Source organism: Ursus arctos, unplaced genomic scaffold (genome assembly GCF_023065955.2).
Source record: "Ursus arctos isolate Adak ecotype North America unplaced genomic scaffold, UrsArc2.0 scaffold_20, whole genome shotgun sequence".
Classification (NCBI taxonomy): domain Eukaryota; kingdom Metazoa; phylum Chordata; class Mammalia; order Carnivora; family Ursidae; genus Ursus; species Ursus arctos.
In genome coordinates this window covers 35735808-35755827 of record NW_026622875.1, presented here as the reverse complement: position 1 = coordinate 35755827, position 20020 = coordinate 35735808, and the positions used below count along the sequence as shown (strand labels likewise).

At 37.1% G+C, this 20020-nt stretch overlaps 1 long non-coding RNA gene and 1 pseudogene across 1 annotated transcript; both read right to left on the bottom strand.

The window, feature by feature from the left end:
- Nucleotides 1–2190: 2190 nt before the first annotated feature.
- On the bottom strand, nucleotides 2191–19964 carry LOC130544419 (uncharacterized). The gene is made up of 3 exons (XR_008960690.1): nucleotides 19898–19964; nucleotides 16752–16821; nucleotides 2191–5663 (listed from the first exon to the last, which is right to left on the bottom strand). It is a non-coding gene; the product is annotated as an uncharacterized LOC130544419 (long non-coding RNA).
- LOC113253883 (cytochrome c oxidase assembly protein COX18, mitochondrial-like) lies at nucleotides 17455–17999 on the bottom strand (annotated as a pseudogene).
- Nucleotides 19965–20020: the final 56 nt, after the last annotated feature.

Here is a 20020-nt window from a genome sequence, read left to right as displayed (position 1 = left end):
TTGTTCCTTAAAAAAAAAAAAAAGATTAAAGCTTAGCAAAAATAAAATTTTCAGAGAATATCTGATTTAAAAATTTTAAGAGGTAATTATATAACCTGTGCTTTTATTTACTTGTGTTAAGTATGATATATTCCGACATATAGATACTTTTAAAAAAGTGTTGCCACTTAAAATTATTTCTGCTCAGCAAATTTCACTTATCTATGCCATTATCATTAGGTATTTGGTGAAAATCAAAATCAGTACTACATGTTGAAACAGGAATGTATGTAAAATTAACACTAGAACTATCACATGCCTATTGCATATTTTTAAAGACAAGAATTACCCATACCCACATAATGCTCTTAATTCGCTTGGCAATCCTTGTTATTATGTTGCCCTTTTATCGAGACAAAAAAAAATCAAAAAAGGGAAAATGCCAATTTCTAAAGATTATTATTATTTTTAATTGAAAGTTTTATTGAGATAATTTTATATTTTTAATGATTTTATTTATTTATTTGACAGAGAGAGCACACAAGCAGGAGAGGGAGAAGCAGGCTCCCTGGGAATCAAATGCGGGGCTCGATCCCAGGACCCTGAGATCATGACCTGAGATGAAGGCAGTTGCATAACTGACTGAGCCACCCAGGCACCTTATTGAGATAGTTTTAGATTCACTTGTAGTTCTAAGAAATGATACAAAGATCCCTTGTATACTTTGCTTAATTTACCCTAATGGTAACATTTTATAATACTGTAGTATAATATCACACCCAAGATATTGACATTGATACAATCCACCAACCTTATTAGGATTCCTGCGGTTTTACTTGTACTCATCTGCTGTGTGTGTATGTGTGTTAAATTCTGTATTATTACCTGTGTAGGTTTATGTATCCACCACAGTCAAGATAAACTACAGGGCCCTAAACATAAGAACTAAAACTATAAAACTCTTAGAAGAAAACATTGGTATAAATCTTTGTGACTCTGAATGGGGTAATGATTTCTTAGATATGACAACAAAAACACAAACAACAGCAAAAAAAAGAGAGATAAATTGGACTTTATCAAAATTAAAAATGTTTATACTTCAATGTATACCATCAAGAAAGTGAGAAGACAACCTACATAGTGAGAGGACATTTTATAAATCATGTATCTGATAAAAAGATTTTTTTTCTAAAATATATAGAGAACTTAAAAAACTCTTACGACTCAATAATAGAGACAAATAACCCAATTTTTACAATGGACAAATGATCTCAATAGACATTTCTCTAAAGAAGACATACAAGTGGCCAATAAACACATGGAAAAATGCTCAATATCATTAGCACATCAGAGAAATCCAAATTAAAATAAATGAGATACCACGTCACACCCACTAGGATGGCTGGAATCAAAGAGAAAGATAATAACAAGTTTCATGAGGATGTAGATAAATCTGAACCCTCACATTCTGCTAGCAGGAATGTCAAATGGTGAAGCTGCTTCAGAAAACAGGCTGGCAGTTCCTCAAATGTGTAAATGTGAAGTTACCATATGACCCAGCAATTATACTCTTGGGTGTATTTCCAAGAGAATAGAAACAATATGCCCACACAAAAAATTTTACACAAGTGTTCATAACAGAATTATTCATAATAGCCAAAAAGCAGTAAAGACCTAAATCCAACATATGAATGGATAAATAAATGTGGCATATCTATACAACAGCATATTATTCAGCAATAAAAAGGAATGAAGAATGCATATGTGCTACATCATAGGTGAATCTTGAAATTGTGCTGCTAAGTGGAAGAAGCTAGTCACAAAAGACCCTATGTGATATGATTCCATTTACATGAAATACGCAAAATAGGCAAACATATAGAAACAGAAAATAGATTAGGGATTGCCTGGGGCTGAGGGAGGGGACTGGGGAGAAATGGGGAATGACTTCTAGTAGTTATCAGGGTTTCTTTTTGGAGTGATGAAAATACCCTCAATTTGATTGTGACAATGGTTGCAAGTATCTGTGAATATACTAAAAACGATTGATTTGTACACTTTAAGTGGGTGTAAATCATAACTCAATACAGCTCTTATTTACTTTTTAACGGTTAGAAAAAAAAAAAACCTCAAGTGTCCTTCATGTTGCACTTTCATAAGCATACTCACCTTCTTCCCAGCCCTCCCTACCCCTACTTCTGTTCAGTGACAATCACTAACCTGCCTTTCATTTTTAAAATTTTGTTATTTCAAAACTGTTACATAGATGGAATCATACAGTATGTAACCTTTTGGGATTACTTTTTCCACTCAACATAATTCTTTGGAGATTCATCGGAATTGTTGCATGTATCAACATTCCTTTTTATTTGTTACCCTTGGTATGGATGTACCACAATTTGTTTAACCATTCACCTTTTGAAGAACCATCTGCAATAATTCCAGATTTGGGCTACTACAAATAAAGCTTCTATGAGTATTTATGTACAAGTTTTTGTGTAAACATAAGTTTTCATTTCTCTGGGGGAAAACGCCCAAGAGCACAATTGCAGGATTATATGATAATCACATATTTCGTTTTTTAAGAACCTACCTAACTTTTTTCCAGAGTGACTATATTGTTTTACATTCCCACCAGCAATGTATAAATGATCCAGTTTCTCCACATCCTCACCAGAATTTAGTGTTGTCATTTTTTTTTTTTTAATTTTAGTCATTCTGATAGGTGTATAAGTTGAAATCTCATTGTGGTCTTAACTTGCATTTCCTTGATGGCTAATCCTGTTAAACATCTTTTCATGTGCTTTCCTACCATTTGTTTATCATCTTCAGTGAAATAAATTGTGCGTGTCTTTTGCTTATTTTCTGATTAGGTGGGTTTTTTTACTGCTGAGTTTCGAAATTCTTTATACATGCGAGATGTAGCCCTTTGTTGGATAGGTGTTGTATTGTTCTCCTACATCTGCTATAACACATCACCACAAAGGGGTTGTTTTAAAACAAGAGAAATGTATTTTCCCCCAGTTCTAGAAGCTAGAAGTCCAAAATCAGGGTATCGGCAGGGTATCGGCAGGGCATTACCTCTAGAAGAAAAGCCTTTCTTTGCCTCTTCCAGCTTCTAGTGGCTGCCAGCACTCCTAAACTTACGGTCACCGTTCTCTCTCTCTCTCTGCTCAATCTTCACATCTCCTCCTCCTCTGTGTGTTTGCCTGTGTCTGCACCACTCCACTCTCTACTTCCGTCTTTACATCATCTTCCTTTCTCTGTGTACTTGTCAAATCGCAGTCTGCCTTTCGTTTACAAGGATTCTTGTGATGGCATTAAGGGCCCACTGGGTAACCAAAAATAATCTCCTTATCTCAAAATCTTTAGCTTAATTACATCTAATTAATTAGATGTAATTAGGCAAGGAAATTACCCCTTTTCTTGTCATATTCTATGTATTTGAAAACATTAATTAATGAAAGTTTTTTAAAGGTTTTTTATTTATTCATTTGAGAGAGAGAGTGTGTGTGAGTGAGGGCATGAGCAGGGGTGAGAGTTGGGGGAGAGGGAGAAGCAGACTCCCCGCTGGGCAGGGTGCCAGGTTCAGGATTCAATCCCAGGACCCCAGGATCATGACCTGAGCCAAAGGCAGGTGCTAAACCGACTGAGCCACCCAGGCACCCCTAATAAATGTTTTAAAGGAAAAAAAAAAGACCTTTTTTCCAAATAACATTTACAAGTTCCAGGGATTGGACTTGATATTTTTAAGTACCCGTTATTCCGCCCCCTATAGGTGGTTTGCAAACATTCTCTCCCAGTCAGTAACGTGTCTTTTTATCCTCTTAACAGGACCTTGCACAGAGCAAAATTTTTTTCATTTTCATGAGGTACAGTTTATCAATTTTTTCTTTTATGGATCATGTTTTTGGTGTCCAGTGGTTTACCTTTTTTAAGATGGCCTACCTGGAAAGCCGATAGGTGAGACCCATCTATTTCACAGCGCTGGCTGAAGTGTCATGTCTGCAATCCAAGACAGTTATTACAGGAGAAAATGTAGGCTGAAATGGAAGTTAAAGCAAGTTTATTTGGGGCCTTTTTATATGTGAAGGCCTTGATGGCAAGAAGGCATACTAACACAGATAAAGCTATATTTTAAAAGGCAAAAGACGATTAACTAAAGGGAATTGCACCCAGCCAACCTGTCCTAGCATATGGCATAGCAAAGGAGTTAGAATCAAACTGGATTTTGAGGAACAAACTAACAAAGTAATTCTAGCATAGATCATGGACCCGAGGAAAAAATATATAGTTATAAAAAACATTATTGCAACAATTGATGAAATTTGAATAGATTGTAGGCTGGAAAATAGTGTTGTATCAATGCAAAATTTTCTGATTTTGATCATTGTACTTAGACTATGGAAGAGAATATCCTTTATTCCAAGGAAAGTTATGTAAGGTTTTTAGCAGTAGGAGCGCTGTGTCTTCTTATACTTACTTTCAAATGGAATAGATCTGTTCCCAGACAGAGATAGAAAAGGTAGATCACTCTCCAGAAAGGAGATTAGGACCTAAGTGATCAAGAGGGGACAGGTGGCCAAAGGAGACCAGTTGTAGAACTGGTCATTTATAGCAGTGGTTCTCAGACTTGGCTGTATGTTAGAACCACTTAGAAGCTTTTAAAAATCCCTAGTGCCTAAGCTTCACTCCATCTATGTACTTACCAAATCAAGATATCTGGGGATGGGTACTAGATAGTAATTTTAAAAGTCCCCACATGATTACAGGTACACCAAGTTTGAGAATCACTGTCTTAGGGTTTTGCTACTCAAAATGTGCTCCATTGACCAGCAGCATCGGCAATACCTGGGAGCTCGTTAGAAATACAGAATCTCAGGCCCAGCCCTACATCTAGTGAATCAGAATCTGCATTTTCACAAGATGGCCAGGTGATTTATGTGCACATGAAAGTCTGATGAGCATCAGAATCACTTCGAGAACAAATACAGATGAGAAAGGCCTGGGCTTGTTGAGGGAGGATAAGACCTGCACCGCTGTTTTTACCAAGTTCCTCACTGAAGGAGTTTGAATATCTGACTATCCTAATCTGTCTCTTAGGTAAAGTAAATTTATCTTCCCTCAGTGCACATTTCCATTCTCCCAATCTGGCAACGTTAGCCAACCACTGTCAGATGGAATAATTCACTATTTAATGTTCTGCAACTGAGGCAATTTACTAGTAAAATCTACAAGTGCCTAGACTTAACCATATTTTATTTTTATTATAACTCCATATTAAATCATGATCAAAAATTGATGCTATTAATAAACACTGCATTTCTATTTGAGCAAAATAATATTTAAAAGATAAGAATGCTGGCTAGAAAAAATAGTGAATTAGAATGGTCTCCTATTGTTTCAGATTGCACAAGAAGCTGATATATTTCCTATGTAACTAGACATGCTAATATTATAGCACTGCCATAGATATCTAAGAAATAATTAGTTTGGAGTTTTACAAGTATGTGGACATCTCTTGACTATTGTAGGAACCACATTCTAATTGTTGTACCTCCTTCACCATTGGCCTCTTTCTTAGTTATCAGCCCATTTTTGCTCTAATACCTAGTGCCATCTTAAAGCAAAACTTACCTTCTCTCAGCGCACATTGCCAGTCTAGACTTTCAGACCTTGTAGACCTAAGAAAGAACCTATTTATTTGAAGAAAATTGTTGTGAAAGCAATTATAAAATAACATCAAATATAATTAAGATTTCCAAGGATAAACACAAGTGTGTCAAAATAGAGTGTCAAATGTAGACACTTGAGAATATTTATATAATAGAAATGAATGTTGAATAAACATGCTTCTAGTCAAAATGAATAGAGTTGAGTGTGTATGATTCAGAAAAAATTTTTTTTAATGACAGGAAAAACTGTATCAGAGTTTTGATCTCTGTTTAATTTCACTTAAAAATTGGATTAGAGGGTAGGGGAAGAAGGTAGCAACTGAAGTTTCAGAGTTTCAGGACTTTTCATGCAATTTTAAAATACTCTTTCTGATTCTGTTGTTTTTATCCCTCCTTTGCACTAGAACAATTAGCCATATAGCTCTGTAATGGGGGTTAAAGTAGGTGAGGTGGTTAATAAGTTGAGGCAGGAACATATTGTTCCCCAACAATATGGGAATAGAAGAAATCACTTCAAGAAACTGTGAGACTTTCAATAAATCACATAACTTCCAAAATCTATAACTTAAAGGATACTGAACAAAACAAATTAAGTTTAATTCAACTTCAACATTCTTATTATTCCTTTAATATTTATAACTGGTTTACTGATCTGTAAGTGCTTCCTAGTTCATTACGTCAACACATAACACAAAAGCAAACTTATCCATAAAATAGCATAACATTAGTGATTTGTGTTTATAACATAAAGCTTTAATGAAAATGACACATCTTGAACAGACATTCTCCAAAGAAGACATACAAATGGCCAACATACACATGATAAAATGCTCAACATAACTTGGCATCAGGAAAATACAAATTAAAAAAAAATGAGATATCACCTCACACCTGTCAGAATGGCTAAAATTAACAAGTCAGAAAAGGACAGATGTTGCGAGGATTTGGAGAAAGGGGAATCCTCTTACACTGTTGGTGGGAATGCAAGCTGGTGCAGCTATTCTGGAAAACATTATGGAGGTTCCCCAAAAAGTTGAAAATAGAGCTACCCTATGACCCAGCAATTGCACTACTAGGTATTTACCCCAAAGATATAAATATAGTGATCGGAAGGGGCACCTGCTATAGCAGCAATGTCCGCAATAGCCAAACTATGAAAAGAGCCCAGATGCCCAAATGTCTATGGACAGATGAATGGATATACCCACAATGGAATACTACTCAGCCATCAAAAAAATGAAATCTTGCCATTTGCAACACCATGGATGGAACTAGCAGGTATTATGCTAAACAAAATGTCAATCAGAGAAAAATAATTATCATATGATCTCACTCATATGTGGAATTTAAGAAACAAAGCAGAGGATAATAGGGGAAGGGAGGAAAAATAAAACAAGATGAAATCAGAGAGGGAGACAAACCATAAGAGACTCTTAATCATAGGAAACAAACTGAGGGTTGCTGGACAGGAGGGGGATGGGGGATGGGGTAACTGGGTGATGGACATTAAGAAGGGCATGGGACGTAATGAGCAGTGGGTATTATATGACTGATGAAACACTGAACTCTACCTCTGAAACTGATAATATATTATATGTTGATTAATTGAATTTTAATTTTTAAAAACCCATAAAACATATAACACCAAAGGTGAACCCTAATTTAAACTATGAACTTTGAGTAATAATAACATATCAATGTAGAATTCATCTGTTGTAACAAATGTACCACTCTGGGGCAGGATGTTGATAATGGTAGGGGCTGTGCATGTGTGGGGACAAGAGGGATATGGGAACTCCGTACTTTCTGTTCAATTTTGCCATGACCCTAAAATTGCTCTAAAAGTTAAAGTTTATTAATTTAAAACAAAAAACAAAAACAAAACAAAAAAAGAAAATGACACATGTCTGGCAGGTGTGTACTTCCTCCCCTATGGTATGCCTATGACATTCATAACAAATTGACAATGACATTATTTCCCCTGAGTACAACACTAACTCAGAATCCTTCTCAACGCAAAGTTCAGTCATTGCTTCATTCATTCATTCACGCAGCAAAGATTTTTTTCTGTGCCTCTTCTGGGATCCAATATAAAACAAGACAGACACAGCCCCTGTCATCATAGAGCTTACACATTTGAGGAAAGAGAGACATTGAAATAAGTAATTAAGGCATGATATAATGTGATATGAAAGATGAAACCATTTCTGCTATATCTGGTTTAGGATTTAGACTCTTCTTAAGCTAGAAGCTTAAGAAAATATGTCATGAAACTTACATAGTTCCTTATACAAGGACTTCTACTCATATTAGATATTGTAAAAGGGAGATTTGAAATGTTCATTATAACTGTACACATTGCTATTCCAATAATATAGTGGTTCTATTATTAACAGAGAAGAAGGGATATCAGGTAGCCAACAGAGTCTCTACCTTAGTGTTTAAAAATACATTTGTTCTATAAGGCACCTGGGTGGCACAGTCAGTTAAGCATCCAACTCTTGATTTTGGCTTGGGTCATGATCTCAGGGTCCTGAGATCAAGCCCTGCCTCGGGCTCCATGCCCAGCATGAAGCCTCTTAAAATTCTCTCTCTGCCCCTCACCGCCACCCTGCCACTCTCTCACTCTTGAAAAAAAAAAAAAAGTGTTCTGTGAATGAATGAAATTTTTATTAAAGTCACTCCATTCTTCCAATTTCTTCAACTAATAACATTCATTTTCTTTTTTAAAAGATTTTATTTATTTTAGAGAGCGAACACAAGCAGGGGGAAAAGCAGAGAGAGAGGGAGGGAAAAAAGAATCTCAAGCAGAGCCCCAGCTTAGTGCAGAGCCCAAAGCAGGGCTTGATCCCAGGACCTGGAGATCATGACCCTAGCCAAAACCAAGAGTTGATGTTCAACCAAATGAGTCATCCAGGTGCCCCAACATCCATTTTCCTTTCTTTTCTTTTCTTTTCTTTTTTTTTTTTTTTCTTTTCTTTTCTTTTCTTTCTTTTCTTTTCAAGATTTTATTTATTTATTTATTTGACAGAGATAAAGACAGCCAGCGAGAGAGGGAACACAAGCAGGGGGAGTGGGAGAGGAAGAAGCAGGCTCATAGCGGAGGAGCCTGATGTGGGGCTCGATCCCAGAACTCCGGGATCACGCCGTGAGCCGAAGGCAGACGCTTAACCACTGTGCCAGCCAGGCGCCCCCCAACATCCATTTTCTAAGTTCCATTTATCAATACTCATTTCTTTATTATCTCAGTCATTAGCATTTTAATTACATAATTTTTACATAAATTTACACAGGTGTGTACCTTGTTTTCCCAAATTAAGTCCTATGTATACCTTTTTCTCTTTATTTATAGAATACTATCAATGTGCTATAAATTATCTCACTTAATAAATGTGCTGGTCTGTTTTGGCTGCTATAACAAAATATCACTGTCCTGGTGGCTTATAAACAACAGAATTTTACTTCTCCCAGTTCTAGAGGCTACGAAGTCCAGGATCATGGTGCTTGCAGATTCGGTTTTTAGTGAGGGCTCCCTGGTTCACAGGCAGTAACTTTTCCCTGTGTCCTCACATGATGGAAGGGGCTAGGGAGCTCTGTGGGATCTCTTTTATAAGAGCATTAATCCCATTCATGAGGATTCTGCCTTCATGACCTAAATACCTCCCAAAGGCCCCACCTCCTATCACGATCCCATTGGGCATTAGGATTTCAAACATAAGAATTTGGAAAGAACACAAACACTCAAACTGTAAGCTATTGCCAATATGTGAAGGAATAACATATTTCAGAAAAGAGATAAGGGAAATAACCACTTTCTATTGTGACAATTACTACATGTCTCAAATTGTTTCAAGTGTGCTTCTACTATGGATTTTTAAAAATATATCAACATTAGTGAAAATAAAAATCAGGAAGCTCTAGATAATTCTAGCCAATCATAATCCCATTAAACATATTTTAAGAAGGTGGAATTTGCATACATGACAAAGCGAAGGGATAGAAAAAATATATTCCACACAAATGAAAACCAAAAGAAAGTGATGGTATCTATGCTTAATTCAGACAAAATAGACTTTAGGCAAAAACAAGAGACCAAAAGGTCATTATATAATGAAAAAGGTATCAATTCATTAAGAGGACATAACAATTGCAAATATACATGTATCCAACATTGGAAAACCTAAATATATTCAGCCAATACTAATACTTTGAAGGGAGTAATAGGCAACAATAAAATAATAGGAGGGGAAATTAATACCACACTTTCAACAATGGATGAAAATCCAGATAGAAAATCAATAAGGAAACACAGAACTTAAACTATACTTTGATCAAATGGACCTAACAGACATACACAGAACATCCAACAGCAGCAGAACATACATTTTTCTCAAGAACATATGGAAAATTCTCTAGAATAGACCATTTCTTAGGTCATAAATCAAGTCTTAGCAAATTTACAAAGACTGAAATCATACCAAATATCTCATCCAACCACAATGGTATGAAACTAGAAATCAATAATAGGAGGAAAACTGGAAAATTCACAAGTATGTAAAAATTAATGAATACCTGAACAACCAATGGGTCAAAAATGAACCCAAAAGGGAAATCAGGGCACCAGTCTGGCTCAGTTGGTAGAACATGTGACCCTTGATATCGGGGTTGGAAGTTCGAGTCCCATGTTGGGTGTAGAGATTACTTAAAAACAAAAAATTAAAAAATTAAAAATCTTTTAAAAAAAGGAACATCAAAAAATATCTTGAAACACACAATAATGGAAATACAACATACCAAAACTTATGGGATTCAACAAAAGCAGTGCTAAGAGGAAAGTTTATGGCAATAAATGCCTACATTAAAAAAGAAAGAAAGAAAGATCTCGATCTCAAATAATTAACTTTACACATAGAAAAAGAAGAACTAAGCCCAAAGTCACTCTGAAATTAACAAAAGTTACCCATGCTTCTACTCTGGTGATATTTTCCCTCTTTGGTCGATCAGAGGCCCCCAAACTCAGCCATTTCTATTTTTCAAGGCCCTATAAAAAAAAGACTTAATCTAAAGTTTGACCATTCTCAAAATAAGAAGGGGCAAGGCACCTCCCAAAGTCAGAACCTTCAAGACTTTGCTCAAGACCAGCTACATAATTTGTATGGACCAATGCAAAATGAAAATGTGAGGCTCCTTGTTCAAAGTGCAAGACAAATGTGCCATTAAAAGTACTGGAATATAAAGCTTTTCCTTTCTTCTATAGATCTCTCTCAATTCATCATTGTGTTTTATTCATTTGACATTTAATGTCATTCTAAGTAAAAGCGAATTTTAAATTTCAAACATTAGCATGAATTGTACCATTCATCTTTATATTGTACAATGCTAGTTTTAAATGCAAACATAACAGCATTTAACTTGAATGTGCACAATCACCAAAATCACATAATTCATATCTCATAGCTCTAGCATGCATATGTATTTCATTCTTACCAGAACAGTAGAAAAGCTGCACAAGACTAAACTGTTTTTAGTTCTTTATATGTACGTATTCTACCAACGCTTTCCACCTTCAGCTTACTAATGGGATGGACTGAAAAGAAAAGGAATTATGGGTTGTCCTGTCTTTTTCCTTCTATGTCATCATTTTTAGTGTAAGTTGTTAGAAAATTATTACGTTCTTCATTCATGTTTCATAGAACACCATTGCCATTCTGTGTTTGAAGCAAGTTGTGGTTGGAATGAAAAGCATGGCTTCCGAGGGCTATCAACCCCCTGCATACCTAGTTAAAGGTGTACTGATAGGGAATCTGAGCACAGCATTTCAGACGACTCACAATGCATTGTTACAAGAAAATGCAGTGTGCTTTACTTGATATGAATATTTTACCGAGCAAGAGACAAACTGTGCATCAGCAGACTTCAAACTAAAAGTGTTTTTAAGCTCAACTTTCAGAAGTTACAACTCAATTCATTAAGCATGAATGAGGGGGGTACTTTGTGTGTGTGTGTGATTGGTTACTAAAAACTTACATTTTTTTTTAGAGTAGAACCGCTAAGCTTACTTGTTTGTAGCTGATTGTCTAGGAAGCTGAAAGGTAACACTAACATGAAGAAAGCTTAAGTTTTATTTAGGCATTTTGGGGAAATCGTAACAAGCATTAAAGGCTCTTGAGAGAATACAATGCATGAGGGATATTAACAATATGACTAACAGCAGGATAATACCAAGTGCTTGAAAAAATATCGCCAAAGGCTTAAATGCTTGTCAGCAGCTACTGACTCATCAGGTGATCTTTTTGAGAACAAAAATTACATGAACTTGAATGGTCAGAAAAATCTATTGAAATCCCGGTTTGTGATCTTCAAAGGACCATGAAAACAAACAACATTGTGACCAAGAGTAATGCTAAAGGTGCCCATTCACCCAAACTTAACCAACTAAAAATATCAAATGGGTTATAATCAGATTCAAATTTTACTTTTCTAAGCCAATGTGCATTTTGGGTGGGGGGAATCTAATTTGGGTTTCAATTTCCCCCAAATAGGCATAATATGATGTATTAATAAAAACACATATTCTTTCTTGTTCATAATCTAAGGCTATGTGGTTCTAAATAAACTAAGGCTATGTGGTTCTCTAATATAACTCTGGCTAAAAATTCTATAGATTGTTTTTTTGTGGCTGTAGAAATTTCGTAGTAGATAAGGTCTCTTCTAATAAGGTTTGACTGCAATCTTTGATTGATGTCTTTTCCAATAAACCAAATCTCTAGGTTTTAATATAGGGGACTCATTGTCTTCTTTTGGAAGTAGATCTCAGAAAACTTTTTGAATTGGTGGAAATAAGTATTTGAATATTGCATTTGTATCTTACAATAATGAACAATGTCAAGATTATTTAGGACAGAATAAATAAGATGATGTCTCATTTCAAGAGGCAGTATTGCAGGTAGGAGTTTCCGTCTAAGTAGGGCTCTATATAGTGTGAGCACTCAGGTATTTAATAAGAGGTATTTCTCTGGAAACAAAAGAGAAACAGGTTATAGTTGGAGTAAATTATAAACTAGTATATAAATGAGTTTCTAAGTCTAAAGAGCAGTCAGTGAAGAACATTTCTAGATTTGAGCTGGAAGCACCTTTAGATGGTGGAATGAAGATGGCAGTTTCCATCTGATGGATTTTTCTGGTTTGCAGCTCTAATGTCTGATGACAATCAGAGTATTCTGGTGAACTGTCTAAGTGGCCTACATAGAGATAGGTATAAAGACTGTGCATATATGATCTGTTGTGATGATACCTCTGAAGTTTTGCATGTTTTCCTTTGTTTTTTATTTTGTTTTGCTTAACATTACAAGTTCTCCTTTCCATGTGTATTCAAGATTTCACACAGAAAACTCTTGGGGACTACAACAGCAGCAATCGTATCACACTATTTTAAGAACTTCAAGTTTCAAAAGCAAATTGTTTTTAAGGTTCTGACTTGAGTTAGATACAGGGATAAAAATAGCACACACTTGAAGGTTACATGGTCTACAAATTTTCCTTTTCAGAGTAGTTTTGTTGGTATATATTTTTAAAATCCTCAAAAAGGCTCAACCTCAAACAGTAATAAACATAAGCAAAAGTGATTTAACTCTTAAATATTCAGAAAAACCTCGCTGTCCATACAGGTGAAAGAATAAGTTCACACTTTCACAAGCATACATACATGCATACATACATACATACAGATTTATTCATATAAGTAGCTAAAATCTGCTATTCCAACCCACATGTAGTTGTCCCCCTTTAGCTGGTTAGGGCATGGAGAAAAGGGCAGTTTGGTTTTCAGTGATTCTAAGTCACAAGTGTAGGACAAAATTGGAAATGTGAGTTTAAAGAGTTGTAGCCAGATATAAGAGGACTTCAAACTAGAAAAACCAGAAGAACTCACGGTCCAATACAGTTTACAGGTTAATAACAAAACCTCAAAGACAATGAACAGAAATAGAATCTGTAATGGGCACACTATAGTTTCTATTGAAATATAATTTTTCTCCCTGTAGTCACTCCCATTTTTACCAAAAACAATTACAGTAACACTAATTTGTTTGTGAAATAAGTCTAGTCTCATTAAATCTGGCCTGGTTATTTATACAAGTGCAGCAAGAATAGTGATTTTATGCACATTTAAAAATATTAAATTTCAGTTATAGTTTTGCTGATATCCAAGGGGCTTCACTGGCTCCATAAAGTCAACTTTAGTTTCTTAAAACTGTCTGGTAATAATCAATCTCAGATTAGGTTTTTTAAAGTCTCTTGAGGCTAAGAAGTATTTTCATACAGTGAGACCCAAAGTGAATATACAAGTTCAAAGATAAAATCATTACGAATTTTGAACAGAATAGAGAGCCCAGAAATAAACCCATGATAATATGGTTAATTAATCTTTGACAAAGGAGGCAAGAATATGCAATAGGAAAAAGTCTCTTCAACAAATGGTGTTGGGAAAACTGGACAGCTACATGCAAAAGAATGACTACTTTCTTACACCATACACAAAAATAAACTTAAAATTCTTAAAGACCTACATGTGAAACCTGAGATCATAAAAATCCTAGGAGAGAACACAGGCGGTAATTTCTCTGACATGAGCTGTAGCAATATATTTCTGGACATGTCTCCTGACGCAAGGGAAACAAAAGCAAAAATAAACTACTGGGACTACATCAAAATAAAATCTCCTTTACAGCAAAGGAAACAATCAACAAAACTAAAAGACAACCTACTGAATGGGAGACGATATTTGCAAATGACATATCTGATAAACGGTTAGTATCCAAAATACATAAAGAAAGTATACAACTCAATACCAAAAAACACAAATAACCCAATTAAAAAATGGGCAGAAGACACGAACAGACATTTCTCCAAGGAGACATACACATGGTCAATAGACACATGAAAAGATGCTCAACATCACTCATCATCAGGGAAATGCAAATCAAAACCACAATGAGATATCACCTCATACCAGTCAGACAGCTAAAATCAAAAACTCAAGAAACAAGTCTTGGCAAGGATGTGGAGAAAAAGGAACCCCTGTGCACTGTTGGTGGGAATGCATACTGGTACAGCCACTATGGAAAACAGTATGGAGAGGTATGCATGGGTGGCTCAGTTGGTTAATCGTCTGCCTTTGGTTCAGGTCGTGGTCCAGGGGGTCTGGGATCAAGCCCCACATCTCCCTCTCCCTCTGCTGCTCCCCCTGCTTGTGCTCACTTGCTCTCTCTCACTCTCTGTCAAATATATAAATAAAATCTCTAAAAAAAAAAAAAGGAAGAAAGAAAGAAAGAAAAAAGAAAACAGTATGGCAATTCCTCAAAAAATCAAAAATAGAACTACCATATGATCTAGTAATTCCCCAGGAATACAAAAACACTAATTTGATATGCATCCCTATGTTTATTGCAGCATTATTTACAATAGTCAAATTATGGAAGCAATCCAAGTGTCCATCTATAGATGATGGGATAAAGAGATAAGTACACACACACACACACACACACACACACACAGAACAGAATATGACTTAGCCATAAAAAAAAGAATGAAATTTTGCCATTTGCATCAACATGGGTGAATCTACAGAGTGTGATGCTAAGTGAAATAAGCTAGTCAGAGAAAGACAAATGCCATATGATTTCAATCATATGTGGAATTTAAGAAACAAATGAAAAAAGACAAAAAGAAATAAACAAAGAAACAGACTCTTAACTATAGAGAACAAATTAACAGTTACCAGAGGGGAGGTAGGGGCTGGGGGGATGGGTGAAATAGGTGAAGGGGATTAAGAGTACACTTATCATGATGAACACTGAGTAATGTATAGAATTGTTGAATCACTATACTGTACACCTGAAACTAATATAACACTATATGTTAACTACAATGGAATTAAAATTTTTAAAAATTTTTTAAGAATTTCATGATGGCAGGGGTTCCTGGGTGGTGCAATCTGTTAAGCATCAACTTTTAGTTTTGGCTCAGGTCATGATCTCAGGGTCATGAGATCAAACCCCATGTCAGGGTCTGCCCTAAGCACAGTGTCTGCTTGGGATTCTCTCTCCCTCTTCCTCTGCCCCTCTCCCCGTCTCTCTCTTTCTCTCAAGTAAATAAATAAATCTTTTTTTTTTTTTTAAAGGAATTTCAAGATGGCAGCAGAGCACTAAACAAAGTATGAAGCCCTTCTGGGCACAGAGTTCCAAGTATGTGTATCATGGAAGCCATTTAGTGAGCATCCTGAACACGATATGGCAATGAGGCAACAAGAGACACAGACGGACACACATATTGCACGTTATCTCATTTGTTCACGTGCATGTTCCATTGTCTTATCAGACTTCACTCACAAATCACAAGCTCAAATATAAATTATTAAGCACTTCAAAATGGCAAGAGCAGAACATTAAGCCAAGTGCAAGGCCTTTCTGAGAGTAGGTCGCATGCTCATTAAGCCAGCCCTGTTTTCACTTTCTAATTCATACCTTCTGGCCTCAAGCAATAAAAAGATTTTTAAAAAATTTAATTTGTCATCCTTTCTCCTACTATTTTTTTAATCTTCTCAAATGACTGTCAAATTTAACCATAAATTTACCAAACTGCAATTAGTTTCATCATCTTTTCAAATCAAACAAGCAAACAACTGGATCCACAATTTATATTACCTGTTAATTTTTCCTATATTAAACGTCTACCACAGTTGAAACCCATTAGAGCACTTAATCCTTCCAAATAAAGTTTATAAAATCACCTCCATAATAGGTAGCTGCCCTTTTGATTTTTTTCCTTTAACGAAACAAACTTAATGCTTAAGATTTTCCACTTTGGGCTCTAGCAGTACTTTGTGCTACACTCCAGACTTCCTTAGTCATAAACAAAGGAATGTACCCTTTTTGTATTCTTTCACAACAGTGTTGAAAGCAGTATCACCTACCGTTTAGGTACTTTCTTGTAAGGACTACTCTATTGCATGTATCTCAAGTCCATTTTATAAAAGTCACATATTAACTCATCATCATTGTGTGTTCCATTTAAATAAGATTTCTTAACAGGAATTACCAGAAAGCCTTGAGGAGGGATAAGGGGGGACATCAATGAAGGCCCCCATGTTGTGAGTCCCAGGATTTTTCTGAAAAGAAAACCATAGCTTTAGCAGATGTGCAAGTGGGTCTTTGATCCTCCATACTTCCAAAATTTTTGGAATCACCTCACTGGATTCCCTTACTTCATAAAACTTTAATGTATGAGATTGGTCAGTATAATTTGACATCAGCCAGTATCTAATCCTGTTTTTCAAGGTTCTAGCACCTCTAGTAATTTTATAAGCAGAACCAGACACTTTGATTCTACTTTTGTATTTTTAGGATACAATTTTTTAGAAGATTTTATTTATTTATTCAGAGAGAGAGCACATGCACAAGCCAGGGGAATCGCAGGCAGAGGGAGAAGCAGGCTCCCCGCTGAGCAAGGAGCCTGATGTGAGACTCAGTCCCAGGACCCTGCGATCATGACCTGAGCCAAAGGCAGACACTTAACTGACTGAACCACCCAGGCGCCCCTTTAGGATACAATTAAACATACATTTCTAGCACTTAAAAGATTTTAAGTGTTGTCACAAATATTTGGATTATATCTTAAACCACAGTACTTCACACATTTCATGATTTTAAATAAAAACAAACTAAATCACATCTGAATTTCTAAGCCTAAATATATTGTAATAATGACACTTGCAATTGTTTAGAAATTACTGAAAAGCATGTCATTTTCTTGAAATGAACTTAGTGTAAAAGGCAGCAAAGATGTCCTTATAAGGAATATCTGAGTTTGGTGACTTGGTCACCAGTATTCAAAGTTGGCAAAACCTAGGAGAACACAGCAGCAAGTTCTGTGAAAGGCCCATGAAGCTGGAGCATAACCTGGAGAAGACAGTCAATGAAGGTACTGTCACAGCAGCTGGAATCATGAACTCTGATGCCTCACGAATAAAGTATGCAGCATACCTCTAAAAATGAGACATTCCAATTTTTTGCAGAGCAAAAATCTCCACTTTAATAAACTGAGAATACCAGAGGAGATAGGCAGAATCCAAGTGGTGCAGTGAGGTAAGGAAACTACAGGACCCCATGAGTAGCTAAGTGGTTCCTGAACGGAAAAACCTGCTTCTGAGTGTGTTGCCCCTGTGCTAAAATTCTGGAGAGCAACAGACACGAAGATCCACAATGGGAACTGAATCCAGAACAACACAGTGGCTTTCAAAGGGTGGCAGTTATCCCAAACATACAGCTCTGAAACAAGCCTCTGCATAGTTGTTGTTTTTTTTTTAAGAGAGGGAGAGTGCAATGGGGGTGGGGTGGGGAGTGGGCAGAGACAGAAGGAGAGAAAGAATCCCAAGCAGGTTCATCCCGCTCAGCATGGAGCCCGAGGCTGGCGCTCTATCTCAGGACCCTGAGATTGTGACCAGAGTCAAAATCAAGAGTCCTCGGCTTAACCAACTAAGCCACCCAGGCACCCCAAGCCTCTGCATATTCTTAGATAAGTGAGCCTAGCAAGTCTTTTGGACCACCTCAACGGATTTGCACGAACTGCAACTTCGTGGTTAAGATGCCTTGCAATGTTTTTTTATTTCTGGCCAGGGTGTCATGGTGGTAGGCACGTGACTGTGTGACTATGCGCACAGGGCCACGGTCGTAAGGCCAATGCAGGCTCACCAGGGCAGACCTGTGGTGGCGTGCGCACCAAGTAGTAACTCCAACGCACCCTGCACCTGTGCCAACGTGGCCAAGGCCCCTAACTGCTGCCTGGGCCGCCCAAGCCAACTGTGGAGACTGATGCCACCACCCACACCAGCACAGCGGAGTTGATTATTGCCGCCGGTTGAGGTTGTTGAAACCACGGGCCCCAGACCCTGAGCTGCAGTGGAGGCAGTAGCCACAGGCCACCTACAGCCATGCCAGCACAGCATGCCTGCCCTGATCCTTTCTTCTTGATGCTTCTGCACATATAAGCCACACTGCCCAGAGTAGTAAACTAAGGACTAATGGAAATGACCTGGCTCATAACACTGGGAGAACAAGTTGTTGGCTAAAAATAGATGTTCTAATCTCTTCCACTCTAGCCAAGAACCTGTGAGGTGAAGCCTAGACAACGATAAGGATGCTTAGGTTGATGAAGTTGCTTAGGTTTCATTTACTTATTCTTTTATTGTCCCAGTGAATATCTACTAATAGAAAATTGCTAAATAGATGTTGAATATTTAACTATAAACAGGCATATATAGTTTCTGCCCTTATGCAAGTTGAATAAATAGGCAATGAATGACAAGTCAATGCCATACGGGGTACCAAAGGAAAAGTGCATGCATGGCACTAGGATGTACAAAGCAGGGTATTAAGGGGGCTTTGGGAACAGATAAGGCTTTCTGGAAGAATTCACCTCTCCAATGAGACCTGCAGCATGAAGAAGACTAAGCAGGCCCAGCGGGAGGAAATATTGTTCTTGACAAAACGGCACAGGCAAAAATAGCAAGATGAATTACAAGGAAATGAAAGAAAATTCAGAAGAGGTGAAACTAGAAACCATAGGTCTCTTTAAAGACCAAACATCTTTAGGAGTTTGAACTCCATCTTAAACGCAGTGGGGAGTCATATAAGAGTTTCATACTCAATCATATTTGCTTTGTCAAAATATCACTATGAAGACCATAAGGGAGTGGGGTCTGCCGTCAGAACAGGTACTGGTACAGAGTTCATAGAAAGAGATTAGGTATTTGGCTGTATTGGAAAATAGTGGGGTTTGGACGTGAAAAAAATACTTAAAATGTAGAACTGACAGGACTGGGTGACTGACAGGGCATGGAAAGGCTGAGGGAGAATAAAAAAATCAATAAGGAAAATTTCCCAGACTTCTAGGTCAGTAGCTGTATGGATGCCAGTGCCATTTCCGGAGGGTTAAAGAACCAGAGGGAGCCAGACAAAGAACCTGGAGCTGAATATTTCAGATACCCTAATATCCCGTTAATCCAAAATTTGCTTCCTATTTTGGCTTTAATGGCCCTACCAAATGCCTCCGTGCAGCAGGTCGACTGCTTGAGCGGACAATCAAGGAGATTCTTCTCACAAGAGGGAGCGCACGAGTACAATCTCAAAGACGGGAAGCTGCAAGACTAAAGTAACAGGAAGCTTTGGATGGCCTAAAATACCCACCCTGAAAGATCCCGCAGCGGCTCCACCTCTAAAAGCCAACGACTCTGAGCAAACAAGCGCCGGCAGGTCTACTAGCAGACTAATGACTCCGCCCCCCCGGGACCGGGGAGCAGTAGACGCCCG